Source organism: Pseudorca crassidens, chromosome 1 (assembly GCF_039906515.1).
Source record: "Pseudorca crassidens isolate mPseCra1 chromosome 1, mPseCra1.hap1, whole genome shotgun sequence".
NCBI classification, from domain to species: Eukaryota; Metazoa; Chordata; class Mammalia; order Artiodactyla; family Delphinidae; genus Pseudorca; species Pseudorca crassidens.
The window spans coordinates 83409900-83434656 of record NC_090296.1 but is presented as its reverse complement, the minus strand read 5'-3'; the positions used below and the strand labels follow the sequence as shown (position 1 = coordinate 83434656).

General features: G+C 40.1%; 1 long non-coding RNA gene across 1 annotated transcript in view; it reads left to right on the top strand.

Annotated features, from left to right (window-relative positions):
• Window positions 1-24757, top strand: part of LOC137227179 (uncharacterized) — a 245000-nt gene that overhangs the window by 29570 nt on the left and 190673 nt on the right. The window contains exon 2 of the long non-coding RNA XR_010944734.1: window positions 12730-12921. This is a non-coding gene — a long non-coding RNA (uncharacterized lncRNA). The remainder of the gene's footprint in view (window positions 1-12729; window positions 12922-24757) is intronic.

Genomic DNA, 24757 nt, shown 5'->3' with positions numbered 1-24757 from the left:
CCCTTTTGTCTTCTTAAGCTCCTCTTGCTCTATAACCAAGGCTTTTCTGAAACATATTTCTCTTTTGTTTTTCTGTCCATGTGATTTTATCCATCTTCAGGCTTTAAACTTATATCACTTTGCATATGGTGCCTCCAAATACGTACACAATCTGGACATCTTTTCTGAGCTCTCACGGGGCTCACAGTTGCAGTTGTTTGCCCCATACCTCCAACCGGCTGACACTCAACCAATTAGAAAAGGTTCCATGCAGTCCCATGGTCATGCCTTGCTGCCAGACTTCATTACCTCTTCCCTGACATCTCCATGTCCAATGGATTTTATATACCACTGCAAAAATAATCCCTAACACAGCTCTGCCCCTAAATCTTCATTGACTCCTTTTCATCTATCAGGAAAAATTCACATTCCTTAGCTTGCCATTTTTGCCCATCTTTAACATGATCCCAGTAGATGATTACAGAATATTTACATGCCTTTTAGGCTTTTGCAAAGTAGAGTTCTTTCTATACCTCCTCTAGTTTTCAAAATTCTACCCATTTCCCCTAAATTTCCCAAAGTGCTGCCTCTTTCATAAAGCATCAGCAATTCTAAATTAAATTGATATCTATTTTCTCTAAATTTTCATGAATTTTTGTTTGTAGCTTTGTTAAGGCAATTATTGAACAGTTATTTTACTTTTCCTGTGATATTTCTAATTTGTATTTGCTATTACACAGGTGTCAAAGCTTGATATGTATGGTCTGCTTGCTCTCAGATCCATTCTTTGCCCTTTCCTGCTCTGCCCTTCATCACAGGGGCTGAACCTGTGCGCTGTGCAGCCCACACTCCTGGGTCAACTGGCTTCATACCGGGTGGTTTCGTAATGGGTGGGTTTCATATTAGGTGATACTGGTATGGAAACTAGGGTCTTCTCCCCACCCCCGTGCCTTTGGAGATGTCTCCAGGAGAGCTGCATTTCCTTTGAGGCTCCAATTCCCACCTGATATTTCCAGATTTTGATGGATGGTCCTTGCCCTTGGGCTCTGGGAACACAACCTCCTTGTTTTTCCTGCTTAGGGATGGTGGTGGTACCTGCTACTGTTTATTTCCGGATTGCTTCACCATCTCCTGATGGGCTTCTGGTTCTTCTATCACCTGCGTAACCTATTCCCATATATGAAATTCATTTTATTTGAAGTAAAAATGGTTTCTGTTTTCCCAGGATGGATGATGATAGAGGTACTCCATCCTAATTTTTACAGTAGACTATGTCTTATCCTTATATCCTGCATACTGTCTGGCTCAGTGACTTGCACACTGCACGTGCCAAGTAAACATTTACGGAATAAATGCATAAATTAAGGAAGAATTTTGCTTTGTTTAAAGGTAGCATAGTTAATTTTTAGAGAAATTACAGTACTCAGAAGAATTTAGGAGGCACTAACTATATTAGTCCTCAAGACATACCTAAAACCAAAAGTTGAGGACAGTATCCTTGCTGTTAAGAATTAAAAAGTCTACTGGGAGACTTAAAAAGGGCAGTGAATTTTGTGTTAGAAAATTTAGTGGACTGGAAAAATACCTACTTAAAATATTTCTTTTTCACTTTGAGGAAAGCTTATAAAGTAAAGGGGCTCAAATTGTTCTTAAAATTAGCCATCCAGTTTCTTTTCCAATCCCAATGTTGATATTCTCCAACTCAGCCCTAGGAGGTGTTAAGAAGATATTATAATGGTTGGCATGTTAATTGCTGTGTTGATTTTGAATATTTTCTTCTCTGAGGTCCTTAGACCCAGAAGAACTCATAGGGTTTTTTTTTTTGAAGTACGCGGGCCTCTCACTGTTGTGGCCTCTCCCGTTGCAGAGCACAGGCTCCGGACGCGCAGGCTCAGTGGCCATGGCTCATGCGCCCAGCCGCTCCGCGGCATGTGGGAGCTTCCCGGAGCAGGGCATGAACCCGTGTCCCCTGCATCGGCAGGTGGACTCTCAACCACTGTGCCACCAGGGAAGCCCTCATAGGTTCTTTGAGTCCCTGTCCCTGTCCCTGTTTGTTAGGGCTCCCACTCCTGAGGGCTGCAGTAACATGGATCAATATGTAGGAACATGGTGGACACAGCTGGTGTGATGAGCCAGTGCTTTTGGAACTATGCGCACTGCCAAGGAAAGTGAACTTGTGGTTTAAGTTCTTAATAGAACTCCCTACTCCGCCTCTGGATTGATACAGGGTCTTGAACTTTTTCTCCCAGCCTTAACCTCATTCATCAGAAAGTAGCTCAGGTGATAGAAAGAATTCTGTGGGGAAATGACTTGATAAAGTGAAGGATGAGCTGTAAGCATGAGATAATTTAACCATTGCCTTAGATGGACCCTGCCACACAAAGTCATGAAAACTAATGAATTTCTTTAAATTTCTTTTTTATCAGCAATTTCTATTGGAGGCCTATTATGCTACTGGAACTGTGGTCAACATAAGAAATTAAAAAGAATTTTCTGACAATCTTCTGCATTTCTTATAGGAAAGTAGTATCACGCCTGGTTTCCCCTGTTAATCTCCGCAGACCAAAGATCGGAATAACCCCTTTGTTTGTTCATACTCTTGAAGTTGAAAGCAAGGGGAGAAAGCACACATTCTGCCTCCTGAAGTTAGTATTTCTTACTGCCTTGCCTGCAGAGATGGCCAACTTTTTATCCCTGTAACAATGCAGGTTGTCTAAAGTCTGTTTAAAATGTCTCCCTGCATCAACAGGGAACATAGACATTTTAAAAATAATTTTATTTCATCTGGGAAGAGGGTATCTTGGGAGGGAAGTCAAGACCTCTGCCTGGAGGGCTGACCCAGCAATAATTTGTTCATTGCTGAGTGTGTCTGGAAATCTGCTAAAGCTTTAGTTTCAATAGGATTTTTTTTGTTTTCCCCCCCAAAGGAGACTGTGTCCATGGCTGTTCACCTTAAAGGCATATGGCTTTGATATTAGATATTTCGGAAGGCTTGCTATTCCCCACAGCTGAGGAACCTCACTGCCCTAATCATCATAACAGTAGGCTCAGCTCAGCAGCCTGGGACTTCATCCTTTGCTTGGAATCTCTGGTTTCCCCCCAGCGACTTTGGAATCGGTCTGATTCCACATCTACAACAAGATACAGGTTGCATGTGCTTATGCAGAATTGCTTACGTTGAGATCTCTGGATCTTCATGGCACTCCCAGCTCAAGGGAAGAGACCAAAGGTCTCCAAGACACCCAGGCAGGGCTTGGCTTTTCCTCTGCCAGGTCATCCATTTAAGGAACACCTCCTGAGTACCTGCTATATACCAGGCCAGCACTGCCATTAAAGACAAGTAAGTCAGAGGATGTAGACTCAGGGAATTGTGACAATAATATGAAACTGTCTTTAAATTATAATTCATTAAATTACATAGCCTGATCAGGCTAACAGTTTATAATTTTCGGCATATGCTACAGGATAATGGGTTTAGAAATCTACCCTGTAAATAATACTCTTCACACGGTAAGGTAAACTTTATGAAGAGGTTAAAGAGGTAACCTCCATGGTGGGGAGAGGGTATGTGTCATTGGTGAAAGACCCTTTTCCCAGAAGTGTCTCCTTTCACCCCTCACATTCCCACAATATTTTTTCAATTTCTGTTTCAGGCAATAAAAATATTTAACTTTGCAGATTTTATTTTTTCTTTTTTTGGAGTGGCCAATTCATTAAGCTTATTAAAATGGCAGCTCAAACCACTTTATCATCCTAAAGCCCTTTAATTTCATCCTAAAGCTCTAGAATTTTCCTTTATGAGCCTGGAAAAGTTTTCTTCTTCCTTCCTATCATGTGGTTCTGCTTCCCTTAGGCTCCTACTTTCTGCTATGTAAGGGAACAAAAAACTAGAGGTGGTGGGTGGGAGCTTCCCAAATCCCAAGTGGAAGGGGAGAGAGTTGAGACAGTTCATAGCATGGATTCAGTTCCCTGATTTCAGAGCTGAGTAAATTGGAATCAAGAGATATTGAGGTGGCTTGCTCAAGGCCATGCACGCAGCTCATGGCTAAATGAGGACCATGGAGACGGCATCTTGATTCCATGACTAGTGCCCCCTCCACTCCACTGCCGTCCATCAGTGAGCACTGGTCCATCTCATTCTTCTCATCTCATCATATTTATCTCAGCTGTTTCAGTTCTTCCTGAATCCTTTACCTTACCCTCACACCTAGAACAGTTTTCTCCCCTTCCTCAGTCACACACCTTACCGAGCACGCATCATCCTTCAGATAATGCACTCAGTCCAGACCTTACCAACATGAATAAGACCGTGCCCTTCTCCAGGCTCTTTCCACAGCCACTGGCCATTCCTATCTTTGGAACGTAATTCATCTCTGTGGCCTCCTGGCCAACTCCTCTCTTACATTCACAGTTCTACTCTCATGCCCCCTCTTCTGAGAAGTAGCTTCATCCACTCCCTCTTTTCTGGCACTTCAGTTTAACTCATTGCACTGCTAGTATCTGTGTACATTCATCACTTAAAGATGAACGCTCAACCTGTAGCATGATTCCTATCACATTGTAGGTCTTATTTTAATAAATGCTTGGTGAGTGATTGAATAAGGGATGGGTAAAGGAATGAATCCATCGTGTGGCTGTATTTGAGGTTGTTTGCTTTCCTCTCTCCTGGAGTTACCTCCCAGCCACTTTCAGAAAATCAACACATTTACTACTGCTTCTGGAGCGCCTATGACTTGCCAAAAGCTAATTTCGCCCCCGTTTGACAGGTAAAGAACCTCAGCTACAACAGGGAGATCATCTCGTGACCGCCTGGAGGGGTGGGAGGGAGGGAGATGCAAGAGGGAAGAGATACGGGAACATATGTATATATATAACTGATTCATTTTGTTGTAAAGCAGAAACTAACACACCATTGTAAAGCAATTATACTCCAATAAAGATGTTAAAAAAAAAAAAAGAACCTCAGCTACAGAATAAACAAACTTGCCCAAGGTCACATGGCCAGCAGATTGGTGCTGAAATTTGACCTCAAGACTGTCAACTCTAAGTGGGTGAACTGTGCTGCATCACTTCACATGTCTTATGCTTATACGAATATATTCATTTATTACTTGTAAAATTGAGATATTTAATTAAAATTCTATATGAAAGACATTTTCTTCTCCAAGTCATACTCATCCCTTCTGCTGTAAATGTAATCACTGCCTTTCACTTTATTTTTTTATGGTACTTAGATGTTCACCATGCTCCGTATGCTATATGACTTTCAAAGATTAAGGTAGATATCATGTTTTATACTTTCTGAAATGTATATGCATACAATGAACAGTTTTTATGATAGCGTGACATTGGAAAAAGATTGAAATCTCCGTTTTTGAAAGCGGGCCAAGTTGAACTCCGTGCAGTTAGGTAATCCACCCAAGGCCTCACAAAGTACGGTGGCATAATTTTGACCACAATTAGGAAAAAAAAAAAAAAAATGGGAAGTAAACACGATTGTTTCTTGATTTACTTATCTCAGTATCAGATCTTTCCAGATCTTAAATATTGAATTATATAATCTAATGGAGCTGTAAGGTGTGGTCTCTCCTAAGACAAACTGCATTTTTAAAAGGATATCTTTAAGATTAAAGAAACTTTAAAACTCAACTGTTAAACCACAATGGTAGGATGACAGGTAATCCCATCAGTAATTTGGGCATCAAGAAACCACTTGTACTGAGAAGTGATAAAATCCGGCTCATCCAAGAGTGAGATCTAAGTTTTTCCCATTATCTGACTTCTTAGTAACATCCAATGGGATGTTGATGCCAGTTTCCACTCTTGATTTTCAATTTTTATTTCCTTATCTATGAAAGAGCTCTGAGGTGACCACTGAAGTAGACCCAGGGCTGTCCAAATCTAGTGAAGAGAGCTAGACTGACATGGAAGTTGTGAAGCATGGTCCTGTTGGAGGAAACCACAGTGCAGACAAAGTTTAACTTAAATTGTTGGGTCCTAAGAGTGACTCATATTTTATGTGGAAGACAAACCCAGAGATAAGGCATTTGATGAGAATTTGCTTTGATAGGTCCCCAAATTGTAGCTGGTCACATGATTCCAGGAAAAGCATGGAAACTCTTCAGGTCTTTAAATGTGTGTGTCCAATAGGGAGAGGGAGAGAGACAGAGAGAGAGCTGTTTTTTTTTTTGTTTGTTTGTTTTTAATTGTTAAATGGATTAAACCTTGGTCCTTGACTAAGTATGGAAATAATTGTAGTTTGGCTAATGCAACATAAAATATTCCCTAATTAAATCTTATGTGAATAAATCTATAAATCATTTGTAAATATTGCTGAAGAATATACTCCCTTTTCGTGCCAGAATTCTTTTTTGTCTATTTATTTATTATTTTTTATGTAAATATAGTTGATTTACAATATTGTGTTAGTTTCATGTATACAGCAAAGGGGTTTGGTCATATATATGTATTGTATACATATGTATGTATACTGTATATATCTATATTCTTTTTTTGATTCTTTTCCATCATAGCTTATTACAAGATATTGAATATAGTTCTCTGTGCTCTACAGTACATCCTTGTTGTTTATTTAGAGAGGACTGTTTCAATCAGTGCCTTTCTGGTGTCTAACACTAAGGTACTGTCATTGTTGTCATTTTGATGGGTGTTTCAGTTGACTCCATCAGATGCAAGGTCAGCAGGTTCTAAACAAGGATGATGCATCTGTGAATACTAAGAGAGGGAGCTCCTGGCTGTGGTCCCGGAGTGGCGTGGTGGACACTCAGCAATGGTTGCCGAGTGGGGAGGACCAGGGGGTCTGAGTTCCCTGGAGGCATTGGGGCTGGAGGGTTATATGCAGGGTCTGGGCATTATTAACTTTCTAGCCTATTTGTGCTCCATGTGTGTAAGTGCACATGAGCATGTGTGGGCTTTGTCTTTCTTCCTTTTAATATTTTAAATGGCCTTTTGCATTCTGTCCCTGGAATTGTCATAATCGCTGAACTTATTCATCGGTTACCTGCACTTTAGATCATTGGGTGCTAGAACAGGATGAAGATTGGGGTGTTTGTGTACCATCTGCCCAGTTAGATTACTGCCTTAACTCCTTTACGGGCTTGTCCTTCACTTATTTGCAGTTTTTCCTGTCATTTTATGTCACTGCTTGAGCATCTCACAATTAAGTGCAAGATTGGGAAATACTTTCATGATGTATACTAAGGAACTAGTAACCTTGCTCTTAATTGCTGTTTTCATATTTCAGTGCTGTCCCTCCATTGTTGCATTGCAATGATATATCTGTAGACTCTGCCATGGTTACCACTAGGTACACGAACAGTGCAGAGGGCTGTGGGCTAGAAGCCTATTTGCAACACTGCTCACACCTTACAGCCTTCTCTGGGGCTCCAGATTCCTGGGATAGAAATAGAAATTTTTGCCCCATAAAAATAGGTTAAATCTCTCAGAGTGCCATTCTCTTTTGTCTTGTTTTTTTATTTGGGAGAGTAGCAGTAGATTCTAACTAAGATTATGATATTTTCTCTCTCTTTTTTTTTGTTCTGCATTTGTTTTCTTTTTAATAAATTTATTTATTTATTCATTTATGGCTACGTTGGGTCTTTGTTGCTGCATGCAGGCTTTCTCTACTTGCAGTGAGCTGGGGCTACTCTTTGTTGCGGTGCATGGGCTTCTCATTGTGGTGGCTTCTCTTGTTGTAGAGCATGGGCTCTAGGCATGAGGACTTCAGTAGTTGTGGCACATGGGCTCAGTAGTTGTAGCTTGTGGGCTCTAGAGCACAGGCTCAGTAGTTGTGGCACACGGGCTTAATTGCTCCGCGACATGTGGGATCTTCCAGGACCAGGGATCAAACTCGTGTCTCCTGCACTGTCAGGCAGATTCTTAACCACTGTGCCACCAGGGAAGTCCCTGTTTTGCATTTTATTTTATTTTATTTTTAAAAATTTTTCATGGTATTTTCTTGATCAACAAATGAAGCATGCTTTGCAAATATACATACTCCTATGTGAATGATGGATTTCAATATTTGAAATCATGAACTAAGCTTTTAGATATAAAATGTGGGGCTTTTTCATAGGTCTTGTTCAACACTCAGAATCCAATGCAACAAATATTTATTAAACGACTAATTTTGTGCAAGGCAAGAAATTTGCCTCTTATGGTCTCGTGTCATGTGCTGAGGACATGAGTTCTGTGCTTATAACCCAGACTGTGGCTAGTGCCATGAGACCCATCTTGCAGATGAGATGCTATGACACCAGACTGGCAGTGGCAGGGAGCACCTGCTTGGGTGCAGTGGGTCATCCTGTGACCCAGGAGACATAATTTGATGTGCAGGGACAGGCCCTCAGTTTGGAAGGAAACCTGTTTTGGATTATCCCTAGATTATTAGAGAACAGAGTGTTTCAGGGAAAGAGTACCCATGTTCATTCATTCTTTCATTTGTTCAACAAATATTGAATAAACAACTTAATGTAGAAGGCACTTAGGAACAGAGAAATGAATGAGTCATTTTCCTGTGCTCTCCTGGAGCTTACATTCTAGTAGGAAAAACAGACTTTAACAAAGACTTAAATACTTAATTGCTACGTTCAAACTGTGATTGTCCTGAAAGCAGAACAGTAGGGTGCTATGAGAAAAGTATAAGAGGAGACACCTAATTTGGATATTCTGAAAATGTGACATTTAGGCAGAAATATGAGGAATGAAATTAGCCTGGTTAAGGTGATGGGCTGGGAGTGGGGAGAAAGGTCATGATTCAGACCAGGACAAGGCATGTGATAAAGTCCTGAGGCAGGGAAGTGTGGTTAGGAAACTAAAAAAAGGACAAAATAGAGCTTGGTGGGTATGAGGGAGAGTGGGTATGATCAGGCTGAGGAGGTTGGCTGGCTATGGTCATGAATTAAGTAACTTTATACTAAGAACAATGGAAAGGTTTTGAGCAGAGGCACAACAAAATCGGATCTATGTGTTTCAAGAAGAGGGTCTGGCTGCTGGTGGGAAGTGGGTTGAAACATGGTGAGGAATGCAGGGATAGCAGGAAAAAGGCCGTTTCAACAGTTCTAGGTGTTTTCGTCGAAAGCCTCTTTGCAATAAACATCTTTGCCTCAAGCATTTTTGCCTAAACATACTTGCTGCATAACTAATTGGCCATAAGGCAATTTTGCCATATAAGATAAAATAGCAAAAAATAAAAGAGGGGCATGGAAACAGACATAATGAAACATGAAAAATGAATTACAAAATTAAAAAGACAGGGCTTCCCTGATGGCGCAGTGGTTGAGAGTCCGCCTGCTGATGCAGGGGACACGGGTTCGTGCTCCGGTCCGGGAAGATCCCACATGCTGTGGAGCGGCTGGGCCCGTGAGCCATGGCCGCTGAGCCTGCGTGTCTGGAGCCTGTGCTCCGCAACGGGAGAGGCCACAACAGTGAGAGGCCCGCATACCGCAAAAAAAAAAAAAAAAAATTAAAAAGACATTATTGCAAAATACAAATTATTTGAATACATTTAAAATGTGCATAGATTCATGGCAATACTGCACAAATAACTGATTCTATTTTATGGATTGTACCTAAATACTTGTCTTCAAAGTTTTTCATTCATAGTATTTTATACATTTTTTTGCTTGTTAATTCATCTCTTTGTTTGGCATCACACATTTTCTTTTTTTTTCATTTTTTTCTTTTTCCACTAGTCTTTATTTTATTATTTATTTATTTATTTTTTACATCTTTATTGGAGTATAATTGCTTTACAATGGTGTGTTAGTTTCTGCTTTATAACAAAGTGAATCAGCTATACATACACATATATCCCCATATCCCCTCCCTCTTGCGTCTCCCTGCCAGCCTCCCTATCCCACCTTTCTAGGTGGTCACAAAGCACCGAGCTGATCTCCCTGTGCTATGCAGCTGCTTCCCACTCTCTATTTTACATTTGGTAGTGTATATTTGTCCATGCTACTCTCTCACTTTGCACAGTTTTTCTTTTTCACTAAAATTTCCTCCTTCATTAAGAGAGGTAACAGCTCCAAAGAAGACATGCAGATGGCCAACAGGCATGTGAAAAGACGCTCAATATCACTAATTGTTAGAGAAATGCAAATCAAAACTACAACAAGGTATCACCTCACACCAGTCAGAATGGCCATCATTAAAAAGTCTACAAATAATAAATGCTGGAGAGGGTGTGGAGAAAAAGGAATCCTCCTACACTCTTGGTGGGAATGTAAATTGGTGCAGTCCCTATGGAAAACAGTATGGAGTTTCCTTAAAAAACTAAAAATAGAGTATGATCCTGCATTCCACTCCTGCACGTGTATCTGGAGAAAACCGTAATTCGAAAAGACACATGTACTCCAATGTTCAAAGCAGCATGGTTTACAATAGCCAAGACATGGAAGCAACCTAAATGTCCATCAACAGATAAATGGAGAAAGAAGATGTGGTATACTGTATATACTATACTACTCAGCCATGAAAAGAATGAAATAATGCCCTTTGCAGCAACATGGATGGACCTAGAGATTATCATATTAAGTAAAGTGAGTCACATAAAGACACATACCATATGATATCATTTACCTGTGGAATCTCAAAAAATGATACAAATGAACTTATTTACAAAACAGAAATAGACTCACAGACATAGAAAACAAACTTATGGTTACCAAAGGGGATGGGTGGGGGGACAATACATTAGGATCTTGGGATTAACATATACACACTACCATATATAAAACAGGTAAACAGCAAGGACCTACTGTGTATCACAGGGAGCTATATTCAATATCTTGTAATAACCTATCATGGAAAAGAATGTGAAAAAGAATATATGTATTAGAATATAAAGTGTACGTATGTGTGTGTGTCTGTGTCTGTATATATATAACTGAATCACTTTGAAAAAAAACAGGTAACAGCTTCCAAATACTAGGATGTATATTTGTAACTGAGCTTTGAATTGTGTTGTGAAAAGCCTCTACACTGTTGTTTGTTCTGGGCATAATGTCACTTTTGGACAGACAGTCCAAAATTCTGTGGGACTTATGCGTTCAATCCTGTGCCTTTGAGACCCTCAGCGTTTTTCGGATTAATGCAATATAAAAATGGGAGTACTGCGTCAATGAAGAAATGAAACCAAACTGTCAACCAGTTCTTTTATCCTTTACGGCAGCCATGCCTTACGGCCAATTAAGTTACACAGGGAAAACACTTGCGGCAAAAGTGTTTGCGGCAGAGGTGTTTGTAGCAGAGAAGCTTATGGCGGAGGTACCGTACGCACATTTCAGCAGTGTAAGCTAGGGATGATGGTGGTTTCCGTGTGAGTTGATGCATTACGGGCCTACTGTGTTTGGGGTGCTCCATCTGGATTAAATGTACTAATTGAGCTGTATGTTTCATGGGTAGTTTCTCAGTGTTAAAGGTTTGGCACTCAGTCCTCTGAACTATGCATCTCTCACTTTGGGTTGTATTTAAGGATGGTATGTGTAATGCTACGTGTTTCCTTAGAACTTAGCACCCCACAGAATTTAAGGCAGCAGCTTCTATGAGCTCTGGCTTTTGTACTAGGCAGTGAAGTTTTGATTGTTTAACAGCCATGTAGCTGCCAACATTCTTACTATCTTTTTGACGGTTAGCCTGCCATGCTTTGGAAATGCCATATCTGCTATGTAGCATCAGGACTCCCCACGCAGGGGAAACAATCCCAGCTCTGGAGGAACGTTCTACATGGGAGTGTAAGGATCAGATGCCCCCTGACTTTGCAGGTCAGGAGCCCTGTCTTCCTGCCGCTGCTGTGAGTTCTGCTGCCCATGATGTGAGCCACGCAGCTCCGCAGCCACTGAGATGCCCTCCCTGAAGACAGAGCCATCTAATAGTGGCCAAGTCTTTTCATGTAGTTGCTTACTATGTTGCATCAGTTTTCTTTCTATACTTGGGTAGGCTGTGAGAAACAGTATAGTGGAACGACCACCAGCTTTGGAGATAGCTCTGGCTTAGTTGTGCTGTGTGGAGCTCTGTAACCTTAAGTGTATTGTTGAACCTCTCTAAGCCTGACTATCCTCACCTGTGAAAAAGAGCTAATGATACTACTACCCTTCTGGGATTCCTGTGAGCACAAAATGTGATGGCATGTGCAATGTCTTACACAGGGCTTCCCCCCCGCAGGCATCTGATAACTGTGAGTTTCCTTCCCTATGTTAATCACGTAATAACTAGCTTGCCTGATGTCACCCAGGGGCCCCAGGCCTTCTGCGGTAATGGGATCATCTCACCACATCCTCATTTTTGGTAGCTGATTTGTGAGAATTGCACTTATCTGTGCTGTTCCTTTTGAGGGCACAGATAATTAATTTTTCAGTAGAAGTGTGAGGCAGATAAGACTATAAACTCTGAGGATTTCTGACTATAATTTGTAGGCTGTCAGTAACATAATACAACCAGTCTGGCCTTTGGACTCTGACAAATGCACGAGAAAAGAGTGTTGCTCTCAAAAAGTTGAGAGTGTATCCTTCACCTATAAATGTGTTTAAATCTCCTTCCAACCCTTGATGATCATCTGCCATGTCTTCGGGTTAGTAAGTCCATGTATGCATTAACTACATTCAAAGAACTGCTTTTTCATTGGGCCTAAATTTACCCTTTGCTACCCTCAAGTCATGCTTCTTGATTCTAATATTTTCTTGGATGGAGGCATAAATTCTTACTCACTTACACCTGTTTTCATTTTAGGCGGCTGAGCTACAGTGAAAAAGCACTGGACCTGGGCTCAGGAAATCAGCTTAGAGTCTCAATTCTGCTACTTGTCATTTGGATAGAGGTGTTTCTTTGAGATCAATCTTCACACGTGTGAAATGGTGATACTTCTACTGTCTCTCCTCCCTTTCTAAGCTGGCTGTGAGGATGGAAGGATCACGTTGAAAGGTATGTGAACTGTAAAGCGTCGCTCACGTGATTTTCATCACGCACCTGAACTGCTACAGAGATTAAAAAAATAATTCTGATGTCAGGGCCTCCCCCCCGCTCCCAGTTTTACTGAGTCAGAGTCTCTAGGGGGGGGACCCAGGCACTTCTATTAAAAAATATATCAGTATGTGCAGCAAGGATTGAACCCCCCTGCCCTTTAAACATACAAGATGACATCACTGTTCACAATATTATAGACTTCATTGGCTTAACAGGTGAGCTGGAATCCTTTGGGCTCATCTTCAGCTGCAGCTCTTTACCCCTCCCACTTTAAGTGATTATTCTCAGACCTAGCTCCATCCACTTCCTTCATGCTCATCACCTGTATCTTCTTTCTACAGCCCAGTTCTCCAGCCACACCAGACTAGCTGCCTTTCACTGACTACCCCATTCACTTCCCTGCCTTTGTGATTCTGCTCAGTGATTCCTTGAGAGTGTGTTCTTACTGGGTGTGGGGACCTGGTCTTCTTGTAGCCCTAATGGAGACATAGATGCTTCAAATAGGAAGTTATCTTATGACCATTCAATTTATAGTCTGCTTTATAGAGGAAAACCTTGTGACTAAAGAAGCTAAGTGACTTTCTTGAAGTGACAAAGCTAGTTAATGCCAGGGTCAGGATTAGAATCCAGGTCTCCAGACTCCAGGGCAGTGCTCTTTACATGGCTTACCCTTCTAAAAATATTAATTGAACACCTATTGTATTCCAGGCACTGGCTTACAGTTGTACTATAAATATGCAGAACGGCCTCCTGTATCTATCATGACAAATACAGAGCATTTGTCTCTAGCACTTATAATTTAAAAAAATTATCCCTTTTACTATACATAAATATACACTCAATCTTTAAATATTTTCAAGACAGTATACTTTCTCCTAAAGTATATTCTTCTACATTTGCCTTGCCTTATGCATTTGACCTGAGTTCCATGAGGTCAGGGCCTTCTCTTCGGGGATTTCAACTACTGTCCTCAGCCAGGCTCAGATTATTAGCAGAGATGGGGCTGCTTCTGGCCCCTTTTCCTCAATCCAGGGGCTCGCAATGCAGCTGCCTCACTGTCATTCCCTTAAATTGTAGTAGTCTCTACCTCTTTTAGCTTCAAGTCTTGTGTCCCGACACCAGCTCTGCAGGATTCAATTACCTGAAGTTCTCAGTATTTCACTTTGGGAGAAATTTGTCAAATATAAAAACAAAAAAAATTTGATATAAGGATTTTGTTAGGATTTACAGAGCCTAGCTTGGGCCAGCGCATACTCAATCTAATCTTCAAAGTTACGCTGTTTACAGCTATGGAGTCATGCAATTAATCTGACTCTCAGCTCAGATTGCAACAGAAAACCATTAAGTATATAGATTATAAAGGTGTAGAAGGGTAAGTTCAGGAAACTGTGATTTATCTTCTCGTCCGTTCTGATTCAGTTTGGTTTAGGAACAGAGATGCAGGGGTTGGAATTGCTGATCACCAGAGAGTTTTTCCTGAGAATGGAAAGAGTGGCCTGCACTTCCGTGTTTGACAGCCCAGTATCTGAAGGACTCCATTGAGCAATGCGTACCAAGTTCATTGTCCTTTCAACATTTCCTCTGTGTCTTTGCATTTATGAGGCCCCTTTATTTCCAGCACATCAGCAACATCAGTTTAGAAAATGAGCAATAGTGATGGATCAGTACTACATGTTAAAGATCACTTGTTGACTAATGTCTATGGTAGTGAAGAAGAACTAGCAAACTCATGATTTCTATGTTTCTAACACCAGAGCCTAAAACGTGTTGTGTAAAACAAGCCTGCTTTCATGAAAACCACTAGAACTAGGTTGTGAGTTTTAAATCTTGAAAGATCTATATTTCCATCTAGGGGAGCAGAATTAGGCAAATACTGAAGATTGGTGCAAACAGAGAACATACTAACTTTTAAGCTGTTATTTACTTTTTCTTCTTGAAAGAAAGATCCATGCATTTGTAGTTATTGTTTTCTGCTATGGCACTTAGTTAAACTTGGTCTTTAGCCACATTCTCTTATGCTTTTTCCGTGCAGTTTTTAAATTTAACAAATACTTAGTGAATACTTAGAGTGCTCTAGGCATGATTCTAGGTGCTGAGGAAACCACAGTGGACAAATGTGTTCCAGCCAGTGCAGGAGACAAAGGGGTGTATCTTTATTTATTTATTTTAAATTTATTTATTTATTTTTGGCTGCATTGGGCCTTCATTGCTGTGCATGGGCTTTCTCTAGTTGCAGTGAGCAGGGGCTACTTTTTGTTGCGGTGCGCGGGCTTCTCATTGCGGTGGCTTCTCTTGTTGCAGAGCATAGGCTCTAGGCGCGCGGGCTTCAGTAGTTGTAGCACGCGGGCTTCAGTAGTTGTAGCACACGGGCTCAGTAGTTGTGGCTCGCGGGCTCTAGAGTGCAGGCTCAGTAGTTGTGGCGCACGGGCTTAGTTGCTCCACAGCATGTGGGATCTTCCCGGACCAGGGCTCGAACCTGTGTCACCTGCACTGACAGGTGGATTCTTAACCACTGTGCCACCAGAGAAGCCCAACAATGGGTTTATCTTTAAAAAGACTTAATAACATTGACAAACTTATGACAGAAATGATGAATGGAAAACAGAGAGAACGATATTATGTCAATATTATGACATAGTATGAATGTGTTTTGTGTTTGGTAATTGCAATCATTGTTGCTTTTGTTGTGGTCATCCATTTACAATGCTTGGTGTCAGTTTATTTATCTCTTGTAAAAATAAAATACAGTGTGTGTGTGTGGAAAAAAAACAAAACAAAACAAAAGGCTGATTACACTCAAACCCTGGAATCCATAGGGCTACAAATGTGATAGTGACATTTGCAAAGTGTGTGGCTATAAAACAGTAATTTACACATTTGAATTATTTTCATGAAAACACTAAACCATCTCTCTGCTAGATTTAAAATGCTATTGTCTTAGTGTTGAGAAAGTACATGAAATAAAATTAATTATGCTCTGCCAAAAAAAAAAAGAAAAAATGGAATGAAAAGGGAAATATAACCACAGATTATGCATTTACTAAAAAGATAAGATGATATTTTGTAGACCTATATACCATCAGATTAGGATAAACTAGATAAGATGTATGAATTTTTAGAGAAAAAAATGTATCAAAACTGACTCAAGAAGAGTTTAAAAAGTCTAAATGATCCTATAACTAGTAAAGGAATTTAACCCATTATTTAAAATCTTCCTGCAAAGAAAACATCAGCCCCAATAATTTTAGAGGTGAGTTCTACTAATAATCTGAGGAGCAGGTAATTCTAAACTTTCAGATAATAAAAAAGAGAGAATATTTTGTCAGTTGGTCTCATGAGGTGACTAAAAACTTGGTGCTAAAACCAGACAAGGATATATAAGAAAGGGAAATTATGTGGCAGTTTCACTCATGGACATAGACGAATGAATGAAAATGCTAAATGAAAATGTTAGCCAGTGGAATCTGGTGATATATTAACAAAATATAATAAATTATGACCAAATTAGATGTTTTTCAAAATGCAAAATGAGTTAAACATTAGAAACGATATTATTGTAATTCACCATTTTGAAGTTTGAAGTGAATAAAAATATGGTAACCTTGATAAATGTAGGAAAAACATTTGATGAAATCCAACAACCATTCATTATAAAAATGTATAGCTAATTGAGAAAGCAAACTGTCTGAACCTATTTAAGAGTAGCCACAAAAAAACCTATAGCAAACATAATACTTCATGGCAAAATGTTAAAAATGCCATTCTGTTTAAAATCAGGAACAAGACAAAAATGCCTGGTATCACTGCTTCAAAGCAAATGGTAAATCAAGAAAAAATAATAAAATGTTTAAGGATTAGAAAAAAGGAGCCAAAATACGTTATTATTTACAGATGAAGGAAATTTTTGAATAAAAATATGAAGAATCCATAGACACACCTCAGAAATATCAAGGGTTCAGTTCTAGATCAACACAATAAAGCAAATATTGCAATAAAGTGAGTCACACAAATTTTTTAGTTTCCCAGTGCATATAGAAGTTATGTTTATACTATACATTTATTAAGTATACAGTTGCATTATATCTAAAAAAACAATGTACATAATATAATTAAAAATACTTTATTGCTAAAAATTGCTAGCCATCATCTGAGCCTTCAGCGCTTTGTAATCTTTTTCCTGGTAGAGGGTCTTGTGTTGATGTTGATGGCTGCTGACCGATCTGGGTGGTGGCAGGCAATGCTGTTTGATATCATTTTACCCAAAGAAGAACTTGCTTCAAAATTGGAGTCAGTCCTCTCAAACCCTGCCACTGCCTTATTAACTAAGTGTATGTCATATTCTAAATCCTTTGTGGTCATTTCAACAATCTTCCCAGCATCTTCACCAGGAGTGAAGATTCCATCTCAAGAAACCAGTATCGTCATTGCTCATCCTTAAGAAGCATCTCCTCATCTGTTGTGATCATGAGTTGGCAGCAATCCAGTCACATCTTCAGGCTCCACTTCTAATTCTTGTTCTCTTGCTATTTCCACCACATCTGTGGTTACTTCTTCCACTGAAGTCTTGAACCCCTAAAAGTTATACAGGTTTACTGGATATTTGAGGGTTGGAATCAACTTCTTCCAAATTCATATTAATGTTCATAGTTTGACCTCTTCCCATGAATCACAAATGTTTTTAATGACATCTAGAATAATGAATCTTTTCCAGAAGGTTTTCAATTGACTTTTCCCAGATCCATCAGAGGAATCACTGTCTATAGCAGCTCTAGCCTTACAAAATGTATGTCTCAAATAATAAGACTCAGAAGTCAAAATTACTCTTTGATTCATGGGCTGCAGAATGGATGTTGTGTCATCAGGCATGATAACAATGTGAATCTTGTACGTCTTCATCAGAGCTCTTGGGCGACCAGGTGCATTGCCAATGAGTAGTAGCTCTCAACAGCAGACTTAAAATATTCGGTAAACCATGTTGTAAACAGATGTGCTGTTTTCCAGACTTCATTGTTCCATTTATAGGGCACAGGTAGAATAGATTTAGCATAATTCTTAAGGACCCTAGAATTTTGGGGATGGTAAGTAAGCATTGGTTTCAACTTCAAGTCACCAGCTACATTGACCCCTAACAAGAAAGTCAGTCTGTCCTTTGAAGCTTTAAAGCTAGGCATTGACTTCTCTCTAGCTATGAAAATCATAGATGACATCATCTTCCAATGTTTTGTCTACATTGAAAATCTGTTGTTTAGTGTAGCCACCTTCATTACCTTAGCTAGACATTGCACTTTTATCTTACGGAGACAACTTCTTTCCTTAAACCTCATGAACCAACCTCTGCTCGTTTCAAACTTTTCTTCTGCAGCTTCGTTACCTCACTCAGCCTTCACAGAATTGAAGAACATTAGGAATTTGTTCTAGATGAGGCTTTGGCTTAAGGGAATGTTGTAGCTGGTTTGATCTTTTATCCAGACCACTAAAACTTTCTCCATATCAGCAATAAGGCTGTTTCGCTTTCTTATCATTCATGTGTTCCCTGGAGTAGCACTTTTAATTTCCTTCAAGAACTTTTCCTTTGCATTTATAACTTGTCTAACTGGTGCACAAGACCTGGTTTTTAGCCTGTTTTGGCTTTTGACGTGCCTTCCTCACTAAATCATTTCTAGGTTTTGATTTAAAGTAAGAGACGTGTGACTCTTCCTTTCACTTGAACACTTAGAGGCCACTGTACGGTTATTAATTGGCCTAATTTCAATATTGTTGTGTCTCAGGGAATAGGGAGGCCTGAGGAGTGGGGAAAAACAGGGCAATGGCAGTTGGTAGAGCAGTCAGAACACACATGACGTTTATTAAGTTTACCATCTTGTGTGAGTGCGTTTCATGGCACTCCCCCTACCCCCAATTACAATAGTAACATCAAAGATCACAGATCACCATAATAAATATAATAACAAAGAAAAAGTTTGAAATACTGTGAGAATTAATCAAAATGTGACATAGAGACGTGAAGTGAGCAAATGTTATTGGAAAAACAGCGCCGATAGACTTGCTTGATGCAGGGCTGCCACAAACCTTCAATTTGTAAAATGTGCAACATCTCTGAAGTGCATTAAGTAAAGCATAACTTTGCACAGGTATATCCGTACAAAGCTTATGGTTACATCTCAGGTGTGTTAAGGTCCTTGGACTCTGAAATGTAACTTACTTGAGGGGAAAGAAGTTTCAGGGTTCATATATGTTGGACATTAGCCATTGGCAGGCTCGGTGCTAGGTTGTTTATTTAGAATAATAATAATGATTATTATTACTGTAGCTACCATTTATTGGACACCAACTCCCCAGCCAAGAGCAGGCTAAATTTTCACAGTTAATATTTCTAATTTTCACAGAAACTGCAAGTTATTATTCGAGGTAAGATTCTCCTTATTTTACAGATGAGAAAACAGATTCAGAGAAGGTAACTTACTCGAGTTCACATAGCTAGAAATGGACAGAACTAGCATTTCAAAAAGGGTTTTTTGTGGTCTGAGCCTGTCTGTAGTAATACAGGCAGTTTCCCTAAGGTACCAAGCTTGTGTCCTGTTGATGTCCTCGATGCTCAAGAAATATCTGTGGGGAATAAAGATGCAGACACAGAGCATGGACTTGAGGACACGGGGAGGGGGAAGGGTAAGCTGGCACAAAGTGAGAGAGTGGCATGGACATACATACACTACCAAATGTAAAAGAGCTAGTGGGAAGCAGCCCCGTAGCACAGGGAGATCAGCTCAGTGCTTTGTGACCACCTAGAGGGGTGGGATAGGGAGGGTGAGAGGGAGACGCAAGAGGGAGGAGATATGGGGATGTATGTATATGTATAGCTGATTCACTTTGTTATAAAGCAGAAACTAACACACCATTGTAAAGCAATTATACTCCAATAAAGATGTTAAAAAATAAAAATAAATAAATCCCTTATTTTTCAAATTAAAAAAAAAAGAAAAATATCTGTGGACTATTTCACTTGGAGCCTGGGTCAAAAACCTGTCTCACAAAAGGATCAACTCGTCTTAAAAATCAGGAATATCGGCCTGATTAAAGCAGCTATCACATTTCAGCATTTTTTGGTTCCTTTGCTCCTTCTCTCAGGACCAGAAGGGACTTCCTAGGTCTTTACGCTGTTTGGGTGCTAGAAAGGATAGAGGACATCAATATTAGTTTTCTAGGGCTGCCATAACAAAATAGCACAGACTGGGTGGCTTAAAGAACAGAAATTTATTTTCTCATCATTCTGGGGGCTAGAAGTGGAAGATCAAGGTGTTTGCAGGATTGGTTTCTTCTGAGGTCTCTCGCCTTGGTTTGTAGAGGGCTGCCTTCTCATTCTATCCCTCACATGGTTGTTTCTCTGCATTGTCAGTGTCCTAACCTCCTCTTCTTATAAGGACACCAGTCATATTGGATTAGGGCTCACTCTAACAGCCCATTTTAACTTAAGTATCTCCTTAAAGGCCCTAACTCCAAATACAGTCACATTCTGAGGTACTGGGCTTAGAAGTTCAGCTTAAGAATTTGGCAGGGGGGGACACAATTCAGCCTCTAACATCTAAGGGGAATAGTAGGGTGGATTTGCAGTCTCAGAAAAATTGGATACTTTAAGGGTTTGTGTGGTAATGAGTCCTTAAGGGCATTCCTACTTGTACAAAGAACAGCAGTAGGCAGCCCTCCAGGCTCCTAGGCAGTTAACAAGAGCGTGGTGGCTCACACTTCAGCCCCAGAAAACTACTCTCACTGGACTCACTGGCGAAAGGACAAATGCAGGGTCAGCTCTGCATTGAGAACAGAAGCCACCAACAGGATATCCCTGCCTCCTTGTTTTCCCTTCATCTTTTAGGAACCTGCCAAGGCCTGGTGAGTGGGAGCTTCAAAACGCCCACCCAGCTCGCCATGCATTCATCAATTCATCATCTCTAATAGGACAACACGAACTTAGACTCGGTCCCAAATTCCCAGATGGGTTTAGAAAATAATAAATCTTTGACATTTCATGAAATATTCTTTAAGGTCATGTTTTAGCATCAGAAGCCATACAGGGCCCATGCAGAGGAGAGCATGGGAAGAAACCTGCATAATAAAGCCACATTTGACAGCATCCCTTGTGCTGCCTCTCCCCTGTTCTTAGCTTCTTCCTGTGTTCTTTATAAACCAGAAACAGAGCTTTCTCTTTGGAAGATAAATCTGGAGGCAGCCTTGAACCCAACCCAAGGGGAATTTCCTTAAGAGCCAGGCCACCATTTAGTGGTGGTCCTAGCCCAGTCCTTTAAATTGGTCAAGAGATATTGAAACTGTCTTTTCCTGCTGAGTGGAGGCCATGGCTCTCTAGGGAACTCCTGTAGTCTTCATTTGAATTTACATTGACCTTCAATCTCAAATTGGTAAACTTGTGCATAGTTGTATATTTGTTTATTGCAATTTTTTTAAATTGAAGCATAGTTGATTTATAATGTATTAGTTTCAGGTGTACAGCAAAGTGATTCAGTTATATATATATTCTTTTTTTACAGTTTCTTCCATTATAGCTTATTACAAGATATTGAGTATAGTTCCATAGTTCCAAAGATTTTTACAAGATATTGAGTATAGTTCCATAGTTCCAAAGATTTTTACAAGATATTGAATATAGTTCCTATATAGTAGGTCCTTGTTGGTTATCTATTTTGTATATAGTAGTGTGTATATTTTAATCCCAAACTCCTAAATTCATAGTTGTATATTTAAATTGCCTTAGCATTGTGCTCACAGAAAGACTCAGAGAATTGAGGAATTGGGAGTTAGGTCTCAAGGGTTTCAATGGGGAAAATATTCAGTGGTTTGAGTGATGGTTGGGTAAGGTTAAATGACGAGCATTTAAAGAATAATATTATTTTTTAACCTTACATTTCTGGAGTATACCACCTTTGTCATGATTCATTGGGATTTTTGGCTTAGGGCTTGGACTTAGAATATTAAATGTTCTTGAACCTTAAAATTTACTTAAAGCATCACTGTGATATTTGAAGGAAAATGGTTAAACTTTCATTTTATGGAGAGGATGTGGAGGGCAGTTAGCATTTATTAAAATATTTGCTGTATGCTTGGCACTGTGCTAGTAACTTTATATTATTTCCCCATTTAATAAAAAAAAATAATGTGGTGGTAGCAACATTTAGCACTAAGATATACCTCTAGCATGGATTGAAGGCTTGGAGGGAGCCACGAGAAATGCAGGATGCCTGATCTGCTTATATCCTCTAACCTCTTCTTTTTCTCCCACCTCAGTTCCCACAGGCATGGTGGCTGTACTTCATTCACTTTTATTAAACAGTGATTTGAAACAGACAGCTTTTAGGAGATGCTCTGAATTGAAAATCACCTCCAATGAAAGTCCTTACTTGACCACCCTATCTAGAGAAGCCACCCATATCACTCTATCAAATCCTTCTATTTCATTACCTTATAGCATTTCTTACAATCCTATATTATTCATGTTTGTTATAATCTGGATCCCCTTCTAGAATGCATTCTGTCTTGTTCTCTGCTGTGTCCACAGTGCCTCAAACAGTGATGGGCACAGAGTAAGTTTCAATGGTTATTTGTTGCATGATCTATTAATGAACAGACTCAGACCAATGATGGTAACCCCACTAACTGGCTGACTGGTTTGGATGAGATCATGATGTTTGGAAGAAATCAAAACTCTTGCTGACGGTGGCAGAAATCTCAAGCTTTTCCCATGAATTCACAGTAATCTTACTTCCAACATGCCATTGTAATGTCTGATGTATTACTTAGCTCACCAACGTATGCTTCCATTTTCTTACAATTAATATTTCCTGAGTGGGGCACCACCACCAGACACAATGCCAGTCACCGCAGAACCTGGAGTAAAATAGTGAATGGGGCTAACATTTATTGAGCATTTTCTATATGTCTTGAACACTTGTGTAACTTGCCCTGCTATGTAGTATTTTATTGCTTGGATATTACATAATTTTTAAGTATATTAATCTTTTGTTGGACATACGGGTTGTATACTTATGAATATTTTAATGCATGTCTCCTGGTGTAGACAGGCAAATATTTCTCTAAGGCATTGGTTTTTTTTTTTTTTTTTTCTGTGGTACGTGGGCCTCTCACTGTTGTGGCCTCTCCCATTGCGGAGCACAGGCTTCGGACGCACAGGCCCAGCGGCCATGATTCACGGGTCCAGCCGCTCAGCGGCATGTGGGATCTTCCCGGACGGGGGCACCAACCCATATCCCCTGCATCGGCAGGCGGACTCTCAACCACTGCGCCACCAGGGAAGCCCAAGGCATTGGTTCTTATATTGTGGTCCTCGGACAAGGCACTTAGCCTCCATCCTAGACATACTGGTTAGAATTTCTGTGGATAGGACCCAGTAATCTGGGTTTTAACAAGCTCTCCGGATGATTATCATGTACATTAGAACCACCTGGGGAGCTTTCAAAAAAACATCAATAGCTGAGGCATACGGAGGAGTGATTAAGTCATAATTGCTTAGGATGGGGCCAGGTGATTCTGCTGTGTTGTCAGAGTTGAGAGCTACAGCTCTCAGGTATGTAAGTAGGAGTGGGATTTTCAGTTTATAGCATACAGGTTTGTTAAATTTTACTAAGTGAAATCAAAATTGCTTTTCCAAAAGGGGGACTTAAAAGCTTTTGCACAGCAAAGGAAACCATCCTCAAAATGAAGAGACAACCTACTGAATGGGAGAAAATATTTGCAAGTGAATTTCCCGATAAAGGGTTAATACCCAACATATATAAACAACTCATACAACTCAACATCAAAAAAAACCCGATTAAAAAGTGGGCAGAAGGGCTTCCCTGGTGGTGCAGTAGTTGAGAGTCTGCCTGCCGATGCAGGGGACGCGTGTTCGTGCCCCGGTCCGGGAAGATCCCACATGCCGCGGAGCGGCTGGACCCGTGAGCCATGGCTGCTGACCCTGTGTGTCCGGAGCCTGTGCTCCGCAACGGGAGAGGCCACAACAGTGAGAGGCCCGCGTACCGCAAAAAAAAAAAAAAAAAAAAAAAAAAAAAAAAAAAAGGCAGAAGACCTGAATAGACATTTTTCCAAAGAGGAAATGCAGATGGCCCACAGGCACATGAAAACATGCTCAGCATTGATGATCATCAGAGAAATGCAAGTCAAAACCACAGTGAGATATTACCTCACACCTCTCAGAATGGCTGTCATCAAAGAAACACACATAACATGCTGGGGAGGGTGTGAAGAAAAGGGAACACTTGTGCGCTGTTGGTGGGAATATAAATGGGTGCGGCCACTGTGGAAAATATTGTGGAGGTTTCTCAGAAAACTAAAATAGAACTACCATATGACCCAGCAATTCCATTCCTGGGTTTACATCAAGAAAAAAATCCCAGAACACTAATTTGAAAAGATACATGCACCCCAGTGTTCATAGCAGCAGTATTCACAATTGCCAAGATATGGAAGCAAGCTGAGTGTCCATCAACAGATGATAGGATAAAGAAGGTGTGGTATATATATACAATGAAATACTACTTAGCCATAAAAAAGAATGAAATTTTGTCATTTATAACAACATGGATGGACTCAGAGGGTATTAATGCTAAGTGAAATAAGTCAGGCAGAGGAAGAAATACTGTATGATGATATGTGTGGAATCTAAAAAGTAAAACAAACTAGTGAATATAACAAAAAAAGCAGCAGACTCACAGATATTGAGAACAAACTAGTGGTTACAAGTGGAGAGAGGGAAGGGGGAGGGGGCAGTATA